The 14,079-nt window shown below is 40.6% G+C and overlaps 1 protein-coding gene across 3 annotated transcripts in view; it reads left to right on the forward strand.

Moving 5' to 3' along the window:
• Positions 1-5,634: 5,634 nt before the first annotated feature.
• LOC121574087 (calcium/calmodulin-dependent protein kinase kinase 1-like) overlaps positions 5,635-14,079 on the forward strand; it is a 124,067-nt gene continuing 115,622 nt past the window's right edge. For all 3 annotated transcript variants that reach the window (XM_041886679.2, XM_041886680.2, XM_045222675.1), the window contains exon 1: positions 5,635-5,878. The gene's annotated coding sequence lies outside the window, so the exon portion shown is untranslated. The remainder of the gene's footprint in view (positions 5,879-14,079) is intronic.

Raw genomic sequence — 14,079 nt, forward strand, 5'->3', positions numbered from 1 at the left:
CATGTGGAGATCATCCGTTCACCCACACCGCATCTCACAAAGACACAGTGGTTGGAAACAAAAATCTCACATTTGGACTCCAGACCAAAGGACACATTTTTACCGGTCTAATGTCCATTGCTCGTGTTTCTTGGCCCAAGCAAGTCTCTTCTTCTTATTGGTGTCCTTTAGTATTGGTTTCTTTGCAGCAATTCGACCATGAAGGCCTGATTCACACAGTCTCCTCTGAACAGTTGATGTTGAGATGTGTCTGTTACTTGAACTATGTGAAGCATTTATTTGGGCTGCAATTTCTAAGGCTGTTAACTCTAATGAACTTATCCTCTTTACCAGAGGTAACTCTGGGTCTTCCATTCCTGTGGCGGTCCTCATGAGAGCCAGTTTCATCATAGCGCTTTATGGTTTTTGCGACTGCACTCAAAGAAACTTTAAAAGTTCTTGAAATGTTCCGTATTGACTGACTTTCATGTCTTAAAATAATGATGGACTGTCGTTTCTCTTTGCTTATTTGAGTTGTTCTTGCCATAATATGGACTTGGTCTTTTACCAAAAAGGGCTATCTTCTGTGTACCCCCGCCCTACCTTGTCACAACACAACTGATTGGCTCAAACGCATTAAGAAGGAAAGAAATTCCACAAATTAACTTTTAAGAAGGCATACCTGTTAATTGAAATGCATTCCAGGTGACTACCTCATGAAGCTGGTTGAGAGAATGCCAAGCGTGTGCAAAGCTGTCATCAAGGCAAAGGGTGGCTATTTGAAGAATCTCAAATATAAAATATATTTTGATTTGTTTAACACTTTTTTTGTTACTACATGATTCCATATGTGTTATTTCATAGTTTTGATGTCTTCACTATTATTCTACAATGTAGAAAATAGTAAAAATAAAGAAAAACACTTGAATGAGTAGATGTTCTAAAACTTTTGACCGGTAGTGTATGTCGCACATGCAGCTAACAAAAACATATGCAAATGTCTGCTCTACCCAAAATTACAACCAAATAATTGCAGCATTACCGCAGAAATGGAAGAAGAAAGTGGAAGGGGGCGAAAGTAAGGAACTTGTCTGTCGGCCCTGCATTAAAGACCATAATTGGTTAATGAAAATTGTGATAAATAAAAAAGTATACCACTTTCATTTAAGGACCAAAGGATTGACAGCCAGCTGTCCCATTTATATATTGCAAAATAGTTGGGAAGAGATTTTTGACGTACCGATTCCATGGCAAATAGTTTATGAACTGATGCGCAAAACGACACCGGATTCAAAACTGAGAATTTTTCAATTTAAATTATTATAAAAAAATATTATGTTATTTATATGGGGGATACAATCTTCCCAGCTCTGCAGATTTTGCTGTGAGGAGACAGAATCATTATATCATTTTTTTTGGTACTGTCCATTTGTAGCTTGTTTTTGGTCACAGGTCCAGGAATGGCTGAAGGATTGCAATATTTACCTGGAGCTAACCCTGCAGATAGCACTACTGGGTGATCTGAAAAGTCATAGTCAATCGATCAATAATATAATAATACTTTTAGCAACAAAAAAAAAATTTCAATTTACAATCTGTAGAAACAATGAGAATAGAAGGGTTCATAACTTGTGTGAAACATCCCAGTACAGTTGAAAAATATATGGCAAATAGAAATCCAATATGGATGGTGTTAAGAGATACAGTGGGGAAAATAAGTATTTAGTCAGCCACCAATTGTGCAAGTTCTCCCACTTAAAAAGATGAGAGAGGCCTGTCATTTTCATCATAGGTACACGTCAACTATGACAGACAAATTGAGAAAAAAAAATCCTGAAAATCACATTGTAGGATTTTTAATGAATTTATTTGCAAATTATGGTGGAAAATAAGTATTTGGTCACCTACAAACAAGCAAGATTTCTGGCTCTCACAGACCTGTAACTTCTTCTTTAAGAGGCTCCTCTGTCCTCCACTCGTTACCTGTATTAATGGCACCTGTTTGAACTTGTTATCAGTATAAAAGACACCTGTCCACAACCTCAAACAGTCACACTCCAAACTCCACTATGGCCAAGACCAAAGAGCTGTCAAAGGACACCAGAAACAAAATTGTAGACCTGCACCAGGCTGGGAAGAGTGAATCTGCAATAGGTAAGCAGCTTGGTTTGAAGAAATCAACTGTGGGAGCAATTATTAGGAAATGGAAGACATACAAGACCACTGATAATCTCCCTCGATCTGGGGCTCCACGCAAGATCTCACCCCGTGGGGTCAAAATGATCACAAGAACGGTGAGCAAAAATCCCAGAACCACACGGGGGGACCTAGTGAATGACCTGCAGAGAGCTGGGACCAAAGTAACAAAGCCTACCATCAGTAACACACTACGCCGCCAGGGACTCAAATCCTGCAGTGCCAGACGTGTCTCCCTGCTTAAGCCAGTACATGTCCAGGCCCGTCTGAAGTTTGCTAGAGTGCATTTGGATGATCCAGAAGAGGATTGGGAGAATGTCATATGGTCAGATGAAACCAAAATAGAACTTTTTGGTAAAAACTCAACTTGTCGTGTTTGGAGGACAAAGAATGCTGAGTTGCATCCAAAGAACACCATACCTACTGTGAAGCATGGGGGTGGAAACATCATGCTTTGGGGCTGTTTTTTCTGCAAAGGGACCAGGACGACTGATCCGTGTAAAGGAAAGAATGAATGGGGCCATGTATCGTGAGATTTTGAGTGAAAACCTCCTTCCATCAGCAAGGGCATTGAAGATGAAACGTGCCTGGGTCTTTCAGCATGACAATGATCCCAAACACACCGCCCGGGCAACGAAGGAGTGGCTTCGTAAGAGGCATTTCAAGGTCCTGGAGTGGCCTAGCCAGTCTCCAGATCTCAACCCCATAGAAAATCTTTGGAGGGAGTTGAAAGTCTGTGTTGCCCAGCGACAGCCCCAAAACATCACTGCTCTAGAGGAGATCTGCATGGAGGAATGGGCCAAAATACCAGCAACAGTGTGTGAAAACCTTGTGAAGACTTACAGAAAACGTTTGACCTGTGTCAATGCCAACAAAGGGTATATAACAAAGTATTGAGAAACTTTTGTTATTGACCAAATACTTATTTTCCACCATAATTTGCAAATAAATTCATTAAAAATCCTACAATGTGATTTTCTGGATTTTTGTTTCTCATTTTGTCTGTCATAGTTGACGTGTACCTATGATGAAAATTAAAGGCCTCTCTCATCTTTTTAAGTGAGAGAACCTGCACAATTGGTGGCTGACTAAATACTTTTTTTCCCCACTGTATGTGTATGTAGATATTAATTTTTTTGCACACAAAAAATATATGGGGGATTGGAAATGATGCAGACAATTACATTGATGGAAGTTACAATCTATCTGCAATATTAAAGCTGATCTACCCCCTAAAAGAAAATACAAAATCAGTTAAAAAAAAGACAAGATTACAAAATCTGCCTTTACACCCTAACCAAATAATTGTTATATTCATTGCACCCACTCTAGAATCAAACTTACACTTTTCGGTTCACAATCTGTTTGACAAAATAATTGTCATAGTTACAAATAAGGTAACCCTACCAAACCCTGCTAAAACATACCGTTGTTACAGCCTAAATGCCAATCACCAGATGAGGGGACTAATGCAAGTGTTGATTAAATCTACTTTAGTACATGCTGTCAAAGGCTGCATTCTGCAATAACAGGGACGGGAGTAACAATATTGTACATAAAACAACTCTATGGTGCTGCTCTTTTTACAGTTTCATAAACTCAGCGGAGAACGTTCTATCTCTCCATTCAGCTCCAATCTAATCTGGATGGAGTTTCTTTAAAACATGCACCCAATCCCCTTGATCCCTTACATAACTAGACTAATCATATGCTTTAATGTGCGGTTCATAGTGCTCTGGCAAGACAGGACAATGCTAGAGGTTCCGCTCGTGATGTTATTGCAGGCGCAGATGCTCCGATTTCAAAACAATTTGGAGCACAGTTGAAAAGTTAACGCGCTGACTATACAATGGACTAATTCGAAAAATAAAAGCAGTACGTTTCAATGCGTGAGATATGAGATGTGCTGTGAGAAGAGGGTCAAATGCGTGTGTCTCACGGTCAATGCGTGAGAGTTGGCAACTCTGACTGGCTAGGATAATTTATGCAGCAGGTTAGGAGAATTAACGTAGCAGGTTTGGAGACTGAGGTTAAGGTTAGGAAAATAGCAAAAATGCTCTCCTAACCTGCTAGGGAAATCACTTTGTATCGAAGTGGCGTGAAAAGAGTGTCCCTTGTTTACAAGGCAACACTCCATCTTAACTCCTCCACATTTACTGGATTGTTTGAACAGTGCAGAAGATAACCTCCCCCAACATTTTATTTTCTACTCAATAAGACCAGTCTGTAGGGGATCTATACTGAACAAAAATTTTAACACAACATGCAACAATTTGAAAGATTTTGCTGAACTACAGTTCATATAAGGAAATCAGTCAATTGAATCTATGGAGTTCACATGACTGGGAAGGGGCCACCCACTTGGGAGCCAGCCCCAGCCAATCACAGACGCCTGATGTGGAGGTCCTGGGCTGCAGTTGTGAGGCTGGTTGGACATACTGCAAAAATTCTCTAAAACGACGTTGGAGGCGGTTTATGGTAGAGAAATTAAAATTATATTCTCTGGCAAGAGCTCTGGTGGACATTCCTGCAGTCAGCATGCCAATTGCATGCTCCCTCAAAACTTGAGACATCTGTGGCATTGTGTTGTGTAACAAAAGTGCACATTTTAGAATGGCCTTTTATTGTCCCCAGCACAAGGTGCACCTGTCTAATGATCATGCTGTTTAATCAGCTTCTTGATAAACCATCCACCTGAAAGGTGTGGCATATCTTGACAAAGGGTAAAATGCTCACTAACAGGGTTGTAAACAAATTTGTGCACACAATTTGAGAGAAATAAGCATTTTATGTGCATATGAAACATTTCTGGAATATTTTATTTCAGCTCATGAAACATGGGACCAGCACTTTACATGTTGCTTTCATATTTTTGTTCAGCGTAGTTTCAGGCGTTTCTTTTACGCCTGTTACGTTAGGTTAGTTGCGGAAGAGAGGGTGTGAAAAATGATGTATATAAACCCTGGATCGCTGATGCTATGCAATGGCCAGTGAGATGCTTTGACGCCACCGGTTGGCCATATTGGCACTCCCCAGCAGAAGCAGTCCTCTATTGGAATGAATGGAATTCTACAGTATTTCAATAAAAAATGTTTCAAGGACAAAATTACATCTATTTAAGTATTTGTGTTGTTGTAGGGGGGACAGTAACATTATAACTTTCTAAAAAGTAAACTTTAAGGAAAATGTTTGCATGTATTTTTTTATGTTTAATTTTAATGTTTAGCTCACATAATATAATTTAAACGTATGCATTACGGTGTCTGCAATAGAATAAACGTGGCAAAAACAAATATATACTTTAATAAATGCATTTCTATAACTTCCAAAATATTTTTTACGAGGTGGGGGAGTGCCAAGATGGAGGCGCGGTGGCTTCAAAACAACATCCCCTGACTGTCAACTGGTGTATATATAGATCATTGGGTGTGAAAGATGGGACAAATTTCAGCTCACAATATAGGGAGAAGGCTTGTGTGTGGTATGATGCGGGCGTGTTTCAGGTTGGATTTATAAAAGCGGTTGTCCGACAGAAAATAATTGTCAGTTGTTGTAGCCTATATTATTCGTCTCTTATGTTAGTGATTGAACTCTGTGTCAGTGTCAGAATACCGACGGTTTCAGCCGGGACATCAATCTTGTGCTCGCAGGCTCTCCAAAACATATTGGTCCAGGCGTACTGCTTATTTCGGTGATTATTTCGGTGAGTGAAACTTTTTGAAATACCGTTGGACACATTTGTTTACCCCACAATGTCATATGCCTGTCATACATTTCCTACTCTTTTACGGGCTTAGGGTATGGTCAAATGTGTAGGCTATTGAAGCATTTGGAACAAAATAACCTGGATTCATGCATTAGGCTACCTATACCAATGTTCGCATGCACTGTACATGTTGCCTATACTGTAGTCTGTTCTTCACTCATTTATTCTCGCTCTGAAATGTCAAGACAAGTTTACATGCGGACGAACATCATGTCCACCCTTTGTTACAATGTAGTAGCGCGTTGACATTCAATGGTTGTGTATGTTACGAGCTGCGATTATTGCAATACACAAAGCCATTATTAGAGCGTGCACTCACAATTTTGGCATATCAAGGTAATATATAATGTTCAGAATGTTAAAGCAGCATACTGTCCTTCCTATTCATTGTCTGTCCATGTCCTAGGGACCTAGACCATTCATATACGCTAACTAATTTACCTTAGCGCCTATTGATGATAGTATGTATCTTATGGCCGAGGGAATTTTGTTAAGCGCTCTGACGCTTGCTCTAAACTAGGTGTGTAAAATGATAAAGGACCTACATTCATATAGTTTTTCACTGTGTCCAGCTCGCTAATAATCACCTAAATGAAAGCTAGACAGTCAGGGAGCGTCGAAAATTACTATTTTTTTTGTTGCAGATTTTGACAGTTAGGAAATATAACCAATTATCAGTGCGGCCATCCAGACATCGTTGAAGACCAATGTGGACCCCAGGGCAAAATGAGTTTGACACCCCTGCTCTAAACATTAAAACGCTTCGCTTGCGACACGGTTTTGGAAACATAAGGAGAGTATATTTCATATCAGCAAGAAATAATAATAATAATAATAATAATAATAATAATAATAAATAAAAATACTACACACCTTTATAGGGTTACGGTTCCCACACCGCCATATTTCCACATTACAGCGCTTGTTTACAGAAAGCCGACAGAAAACAGTGAACTACCTGTGCTAATTAGCAATCTGCGTCTCTGAACACGGGGGACGCCACAAACATGTTGTCACTGAAAAATACTTTTGGCTGCAACTGTGTTAAAACAGGTTATATTTTGTATAATGTGATATGAAAGTAGGGCTTTATGTTTCTAGAACCATACTGCAATTGAGAATCGATTCACGTTTAGATGGAGTATTTGGCTGTTTTGGCTGCCAGAGCCAATTTGCCTCCAAACAGAACACGTAAGGTCCTTGGACTATAAGGAGTAACATTAGGCTTCTTCATCCCATTATTGGGCTATCCATGTCCATGCCCTCACGGTGATGTAGTTGTCATCCATGTGCACTTTGTGCAGTAGGCTAGCCTATAATAATTCCACGTAGATGGTAGGCCTACATTATGTTTTGGTTTGATCAATCTGGATAAAGTATCTATATGGTCCTATTGAGTGAGTCCTTAATTCACCATGCCAAGTAAAGCAGAAGTCACTGGCCAAGTGGCTGGGCACTTAGCAGGGCATTCATCAGCGAGACAGTAATTTACCATGTCGTTGAGTCTTTGATACAGGCATTGTGTACTAGTACTACCCACCACACCATAACACAACAAAGCCTAACTACTGTGCTGCTGCTCATTAGGTCTTATTACCAATATGGTCCTGTGATTGAGCTGCCGGGAGAGGAGTGTCTGATACAGCTCATTACATTCACTATCATCACAATGTGTGTGTGTGTGTCTGATGTGGTTTGTGTTGGCTGAGTGGGAGATGGCAGCAGTAGCACTGCAGGTTCTGTTGGGGGGTTAACAACAACGGTACACACACAACAGAGTCAGTTTGTTAGCTCGCCTTATTCAAATCTCAAATGAACCCTGTGATTTGCATGACATTTTGAATTTATAAGTCTGTTATTGAACTCTCTCTCTTTCAATTTTAATTCAAGGGGCTTTATTGGCATGGGAAACATATGTTAACATTGCCAAAGCAAGTGAAATGGATAAACAAAAGTGAAATAAACAATAAAAAGTGAACAGTAAATATTACACTCACACAAGTTCCAAAAGAATAAAGACGTTTCAAATGTCATATTATGTATATATACAGTGTTGTAACAATGTGCAAATAGTTAAAGTAAAAAAGGGAAAATAAATCAACATAAATATGGGTTGTATTTACAATGGTGTTTGTTCTTCACTGGTTGCCCTTTTCTTGTGGCAACAGGTCACAAATCTTGCTGCTGTGATTGCACACTGTGGTATTTCACCCAATATATATGGGAGTTTATCAAAATTGGATTTGTTTTCGAATTCTTTGTGGGTCTGTGTAATCTGAGGGAAATATTTGTCTCTAGTATGGTCATACATTTGGCAGGAGGTTAGAACGTGCAGCTCCGTTTCCACCTCATTTTGTGGGCAGTGTGCACATAGCCTTTCTTCTCTTGAGAGCCAGGTCTGCCTACGACGACCTTTGTCAATAGCAAGGCTATAGCAAGGCTATGCTCACTGAGTCTGTACATAGTCAAAGGTATTCTACCCACTGTGTACTCTCTGCTTAAGGCCAAATAGCATTCTAGTTTGCTCATGATTTGGTTGGGTTTAATTGTGTTGCTGTCCTGGGGCTCTGTGGGATCTGCTTGTGTTTGTGAACAGTGCCCCATGACCAGCTTGCTTAGGGGACTCTTCTCCAGGTTCATCTCTCTGTAGGTGATGGCTTTGTTATGGAAGGTTTGGGAATCCCTTCCTTTTAGGTGGTTGTAGAATTTAACGGCTCTTTTCTGGATTTTGATAATTAGGTGGTTTCGGCCTAATTCTGCTCTGCATGCATTATTTGGTGTTTTATGTTGTACACGGAGGATATCTTAGCAGAATTCTGCATGCAGAGTCTCAATTTGGTGTTTGTCCCATTTTGTGAATTCTTGGTTGGTGAGCGGACCCCAGACCTCAAAACAATAAATGGCAATAGGTTCTATAACTGATTCAAGTATTCTTAACCAGATCCTAATTGGTATGTCAAATTTTATGTTCCTTTTCATGGCATAGAAGGCCCTTCTTGCCTTGTCTCTAAGATCGTTCACAGCTTTGTGGAAGTTACCTCTGGCGCTGATGTTTAGGCCGAGGTATGTATAGTTTTTTGTGTGCTCTAGGGCAACGGTGTCAAGATGGAATTTGTATTTGTGGTCCTGGCAACTGGACCTTTTTTGGAACACCATTATTTTTGTCTTACTGAGATTTACTGTCAGGGCCCAGATCTGACAGAATCTGTGCAGAATATCTAGGTGCTGCTGTAGGCCCTCCTTGGTTGGGGACAGAAGCACCAGATCATCAGAAAACAGTAGACATTTGACTTCAGATTCTAGTAGGGTGAGGCCGGGTGCTGCGGACTGTTCTAGTGCCCTCGCCAATTCGTTGATATATATGTTGAAGAGGGTGGGGCTTAAGCTGCATCCCTGTCACACCCCACGGCCCTGTGGAAAGAAATGTGTGTGTTTTTTTGCCAATTTTAACCGCACACTTGTTGTTTGTGTACATTCATTTTATAATGTTTTTCCCCCAACAGCACTTTCCATCAATTTATATAGCAGACCATCATGCCAAATTGAGTCAAAAGCTTTTTTGAAGTCAACAAAGCATGAGAAGACTTTGCTTTTGTTTTGGTTTGTTTGTTTGTCAATGAGGGTGTGCAGGGTGAATACGTTGTCTGTCGTACGGTAATTTGGTAAAAAGCCAATTTGACATTTGCTCAGTACATTGTTTTCACTGAGGAAATGTACAAGTCTGCTGTTAATGATAATGCAGAGGATTTTCCCAATTTGTCTCCACTTTTGTGGATTCGGGTTATCAGTCCTTGGTTCCAAATATTGGGGAAGATGCCAGAGCTGAGGATGATGTTAAAGAGTTTAAGTATAGCCAAATGGAATTTGGATAATCCAGTGGGTTCTGGTAGTCTTTAATAGCTGATTCTAAGATTTGTAATTGATCATGTATATGTGTTTGCTGTTTGTTCTTCGTTATAGAGACAAAAAGATTGGAGAAGTGGTTTATCCACACATCTCTGTTTTGGATAGATAACTCTTCGTGTTGTTGTTTGTTTAGTGTGTTCCAATTTTCCCAGAAGTGTTTAGATTCTATAGATTCTTCAATTACATTGAGCTGATTTCTGACATGCTGTTCCTCCTTTTTCCGTAGTGTATTTCTGTGTTGTTTTAGTGATTCACCATAGTGAAGGCGTAGACTCAGGTTTTCTGGGTCTCTATGTTTTTGGTTGGATAGGTTTCTCAATTTCTTTCTTAGGTTTTTGCATTCGTCATCAAACAATTTGTCATTGTTGTTAATTTTCTTAGGTTGTCTGCTTGAAATTTTTTGATTTGATAGGAAAGCTGAAAGGTCAAATATACTGTTTAGGCTTTCTATTGCCAAGTGTACACCTTCACTATTACAGTGAAATGTTTTGTCCAGTAAGTTGTCTAAAAGGGATTGAATTTGTTGTTGCCTAATTGTTTTTTGGTAGGTTTCTACACTACTTTCCTTCAATCGATAGCATTTCTTAATAGGGTGCAGTTCCATTGGCTTTGATGCCTCATGATTGAGTATTGCTCTGTTCAGGTAGACTGGGATTTTGCTGTGATCTGATAGGGGTGTTAGTGAGCTGACTGTGAACGCTCTGAGAGACTCTGGGTTGAGGTCAGTGATAAAGTAATCTACAGTACTACTGCCAAGGGATGAGCTTTAGGTGTACTTACATAGGAGTCTCCTCAAGGCCTACCATTGACTATGTACAGACCCAGCGTGCGACAAAGCTGCAGGAGTTGTTACCCATTTATGTTGGTTGTTTTGTCATAGTTGTGTCTAGGGGGGCATATTTTGGAGGGAATACTGTCACCTCCAGGTAGGTGTTTGTCCCCTTGTGTGCTAAGAGTGTCAGGTTCTTGTCCAGTTCTGACATTTAGGTTGCCACAGACTAGGACATGTCCCTGGGCCTGGAAATGGTTGATCTACCCCTCTAGGATGGAGAAGCTTTCATCGTTAAAGTATGGGGATTCTATTGAGGGGATATAGATAGCACACATGAGGACATTTTTCTCTGTTGAGATGATTTCCTTATTAATTTCTAGCCAGATGTAAAATGTTCCTGCTCTATGCCAAATTAGCATACCCCCTGTGTCTCTTCCCTGTTTCACACCTGGTCGTTTGGTGGATGGGACTACCAGCTCTCTGTAACCTAGAGGGCTGTAGCACTACTTCAGCACTTAAACACTTGACACTATCCTGGATGATCACATGTGCAAAGAGCAAGCTACTGAGGGGAAACCATGCAGTAGCAACAGCTCTCTGGACCTCTGTGGAAAACAAAGGGAAGGGGGGATAAAAATGTGTGTGTGTGTGTGTGTGTGTGTGTGGATGACAGTCTTGCTTCCAAAAGAGTTGTAAACGTCTAGTTAAAGGCATGTACTGTCTGCCAGTGGTATGGTTATATCCCTGCTGTTTAGTGGACAGACCTGTAAAACACAGGATTTGCAGCCAGGGAGGGGCCAACAGGCCAAGCTTAGACTAGCAACAAACTAGATGACCATGACGGCTTCTGTAGGTGGTGGAGGTAATTTCCCTCAGGGCTTGTAACATTGATAGAAGGGTTTTCCACTCCCTAAGCCCTCAGTAGCAACCTCACATCGTTGCTATCAGCCATGATGATGAGTTGGAGACACACACCACTGTTGCTGCTCCTCTTTGTTTCCTGTGTCAGAACTGATAGCTTGACAATAGTGAACGTCATCCCCTTTTTTCTGTTGTTCAAGTGCTCATGTATTTCTGATTTTTGTTTTGTGCGCCTTGTTGCTGCAAATTATGGTTGTCAAGTTGGATTAAAGTAAGGATCTATTGCAGACAATTAGGATTGAATAAAGCATATGGAGTTAGATGTACTGATATCATGAATTTAGTAATATCGATGGGCCACTATTTGGTGTAGCCCAAAGGCCGGCAGATGGCAATATTGAGTCGTTTCATTTTACCGCCCAAAGGGAATGCGTACAGCTGGCTACACACTCGTATCCCCCGTGGACCGGTTCATACATAAAACATTTCCATTCAGGCTGCAAAGGCGTTGATTTCCTCCATAACTCGATTTAATGGTGAGAAGGCAGAAAGAAACTGAGAAAATATACCTACTTTCTTTTTGAAACACCATTTTCCACCACCATGCTAAAGTGGCTATTGCTACTTCCTGATGTTGCGCCCCACATTCAGCCAGGGGTAAACAACAGACTGCTGCAACTTGATTGGCTGAACGTGATAGGCAACATCCGGGACTAGCATTGCTAGGCATTAGCTACTCTAGCTAGAAAATTGTGTTTCATAAAGAAAGTAAGCTTATTTTCCCCATTTCTTTCTGCATTCTTGCCATTTAAATCGAGTTAAGGAGGAAATCAACACCTTTGCAGCCTGAATGGAGAAGGTTTTATGTACGAACCGGTCCACGGGGGATACATGTGTACAGCCGGCTGCATGCATTCCCTTTGGACGGTAAGATGAATCGACTCAATATTGCCATCTGCCGGCCTTTGGCCTACGTTTGGTGCAAAGCAGAGCTGTAGGCATATGAACTGTAGTGATGGGGGAAAAAATCTATACAGTTACATATTGCAATATTGTTTTGGATAATGTTATATTGTTGACTCCAAATATCGATTTGTAAAAAAAACAACTTTTTGCTACAGGTAGCGTTAGCTAGTGCTAGTCGGCTGTACCTGTGGCAAAACTCCGGTATTTTTCATCTTATAGCTTGTTCTCCATCTTCTTTTTAAATAGTGAGCCAACATGTTTTCAGCACTTTTATTTCCATGACTGATCAAAACTCATTTTCTCATTCTCTCTCTTGTCTCTGCAGCAGACATATTGTGAGCAATATGTTAGGAACATCAAATCGCAATTAAATCAAACAGATTGTTTTCCATTTGAATGGCATCTATCCAGCCAAACTGTCCAGCTAAAGACTGTCTCTGCTTCCCAAGTGGCACCTTATTCCCTATATAGTGCTCTACTTTTGGTCAAAAATAGTGCACTATAAAGGGAAAAGGGTGCCATTTGGGACTTAACCAGACTTCCCAGGGTGACCTACCCTTGATGTTTGATTGAAATGCCCAGTGCAGCATTGCAATACCCAACTTGCCTTTTAAAATCCATATTGGATTTTAGCGCTTTATGTATGTAGTCTTTCATGTTGTTGCTTGATGTTCCTAGAAAAGAACTGCCATGGTTGGCGTTTCAGTAACAGACATGCAGCCAGGATTCCTGGAAGTAAAGGTGTGTTTATGTAGCAACAACAGAGCAACTGCTCGGAGTGATCTTTTGTGTGTTTCTGTCTGTCTATCTGTTACAGTGGGGAAAAAAAGTATTTAGTCAGCCACCAATTGTGCATGTTCTCCCACTTAAAAAGATGAGAGAGGCCTGTAATTTTCATCATAGGTACACGTCAACTATGACAGACAAAATGAGGAAAAAAAATCCAGAAAATCACATTGTAGGATTTTTTATGAATTTATTTGCAAATTATGGTGGAAAATAAGTATTTGGTCAATAACAAAAGTTTCTCAATACTTTGTTATATACCCTTTGTTGGCAATGACACAGGTCAAACGTTTTCTGTAAGTCTTCACAAGGTTTTCACACACTGTTGCTGGTATTTTGGCCCATTCCTCCATGCAGATCTCCTCTAGAGTAGTGATGTTTTGGGGCTGTCGCTGGGCAACACGGACTTTCAACTCCCCTCCAAAGATTTTCTATGGGGTTGAGATCTGGAGACTAGCTAGGCCACTCCAGGACCTTGAAATGCTTCTTACGAAGCCACTCCTTCGTTGCCCGGGCGGTGTGTTTGGGATCATTGTCATGCTGAAAGACCCAGCCACATTTCATCTTCAATGCCCTTGCTGATGGAAGGAGATTTTCACTCAAAATCTCACGATACATGGCCCCATTCATTCTTTCCTTTACACGGATCAGTCGTCCTGGTCCCTTTGCAGAAAAACAGCCCCAAAGCATGATGTTTCCACCCCCCCATGCTTCACAGTAGGTATGGTGTTCTTTGGATGCAACTCAGCATTCTTTGTCCTCCAAACACGATGAGTTGAGTTTTTACCAAAAAGTTATATTTTGGTTTCATCTGACCATATGACATTCTCCCAATGATCTTCTGGAT

Source organism: Coregonus clupeaformis, chromosome 9 (genome assembly GCF_020615455.1).
Source record: "Coregonus clupeaformis isolate EN_2021a chromosome 9, ASM2061545v1, whole genome shotgun sequence".
Taxonomy (NCBI): Eukaryota; Metazoa; Chordata; class Actinopteri; order Salmoniformes; family Salmonidae; genus Coregonus; species Coregonus clupeaformis.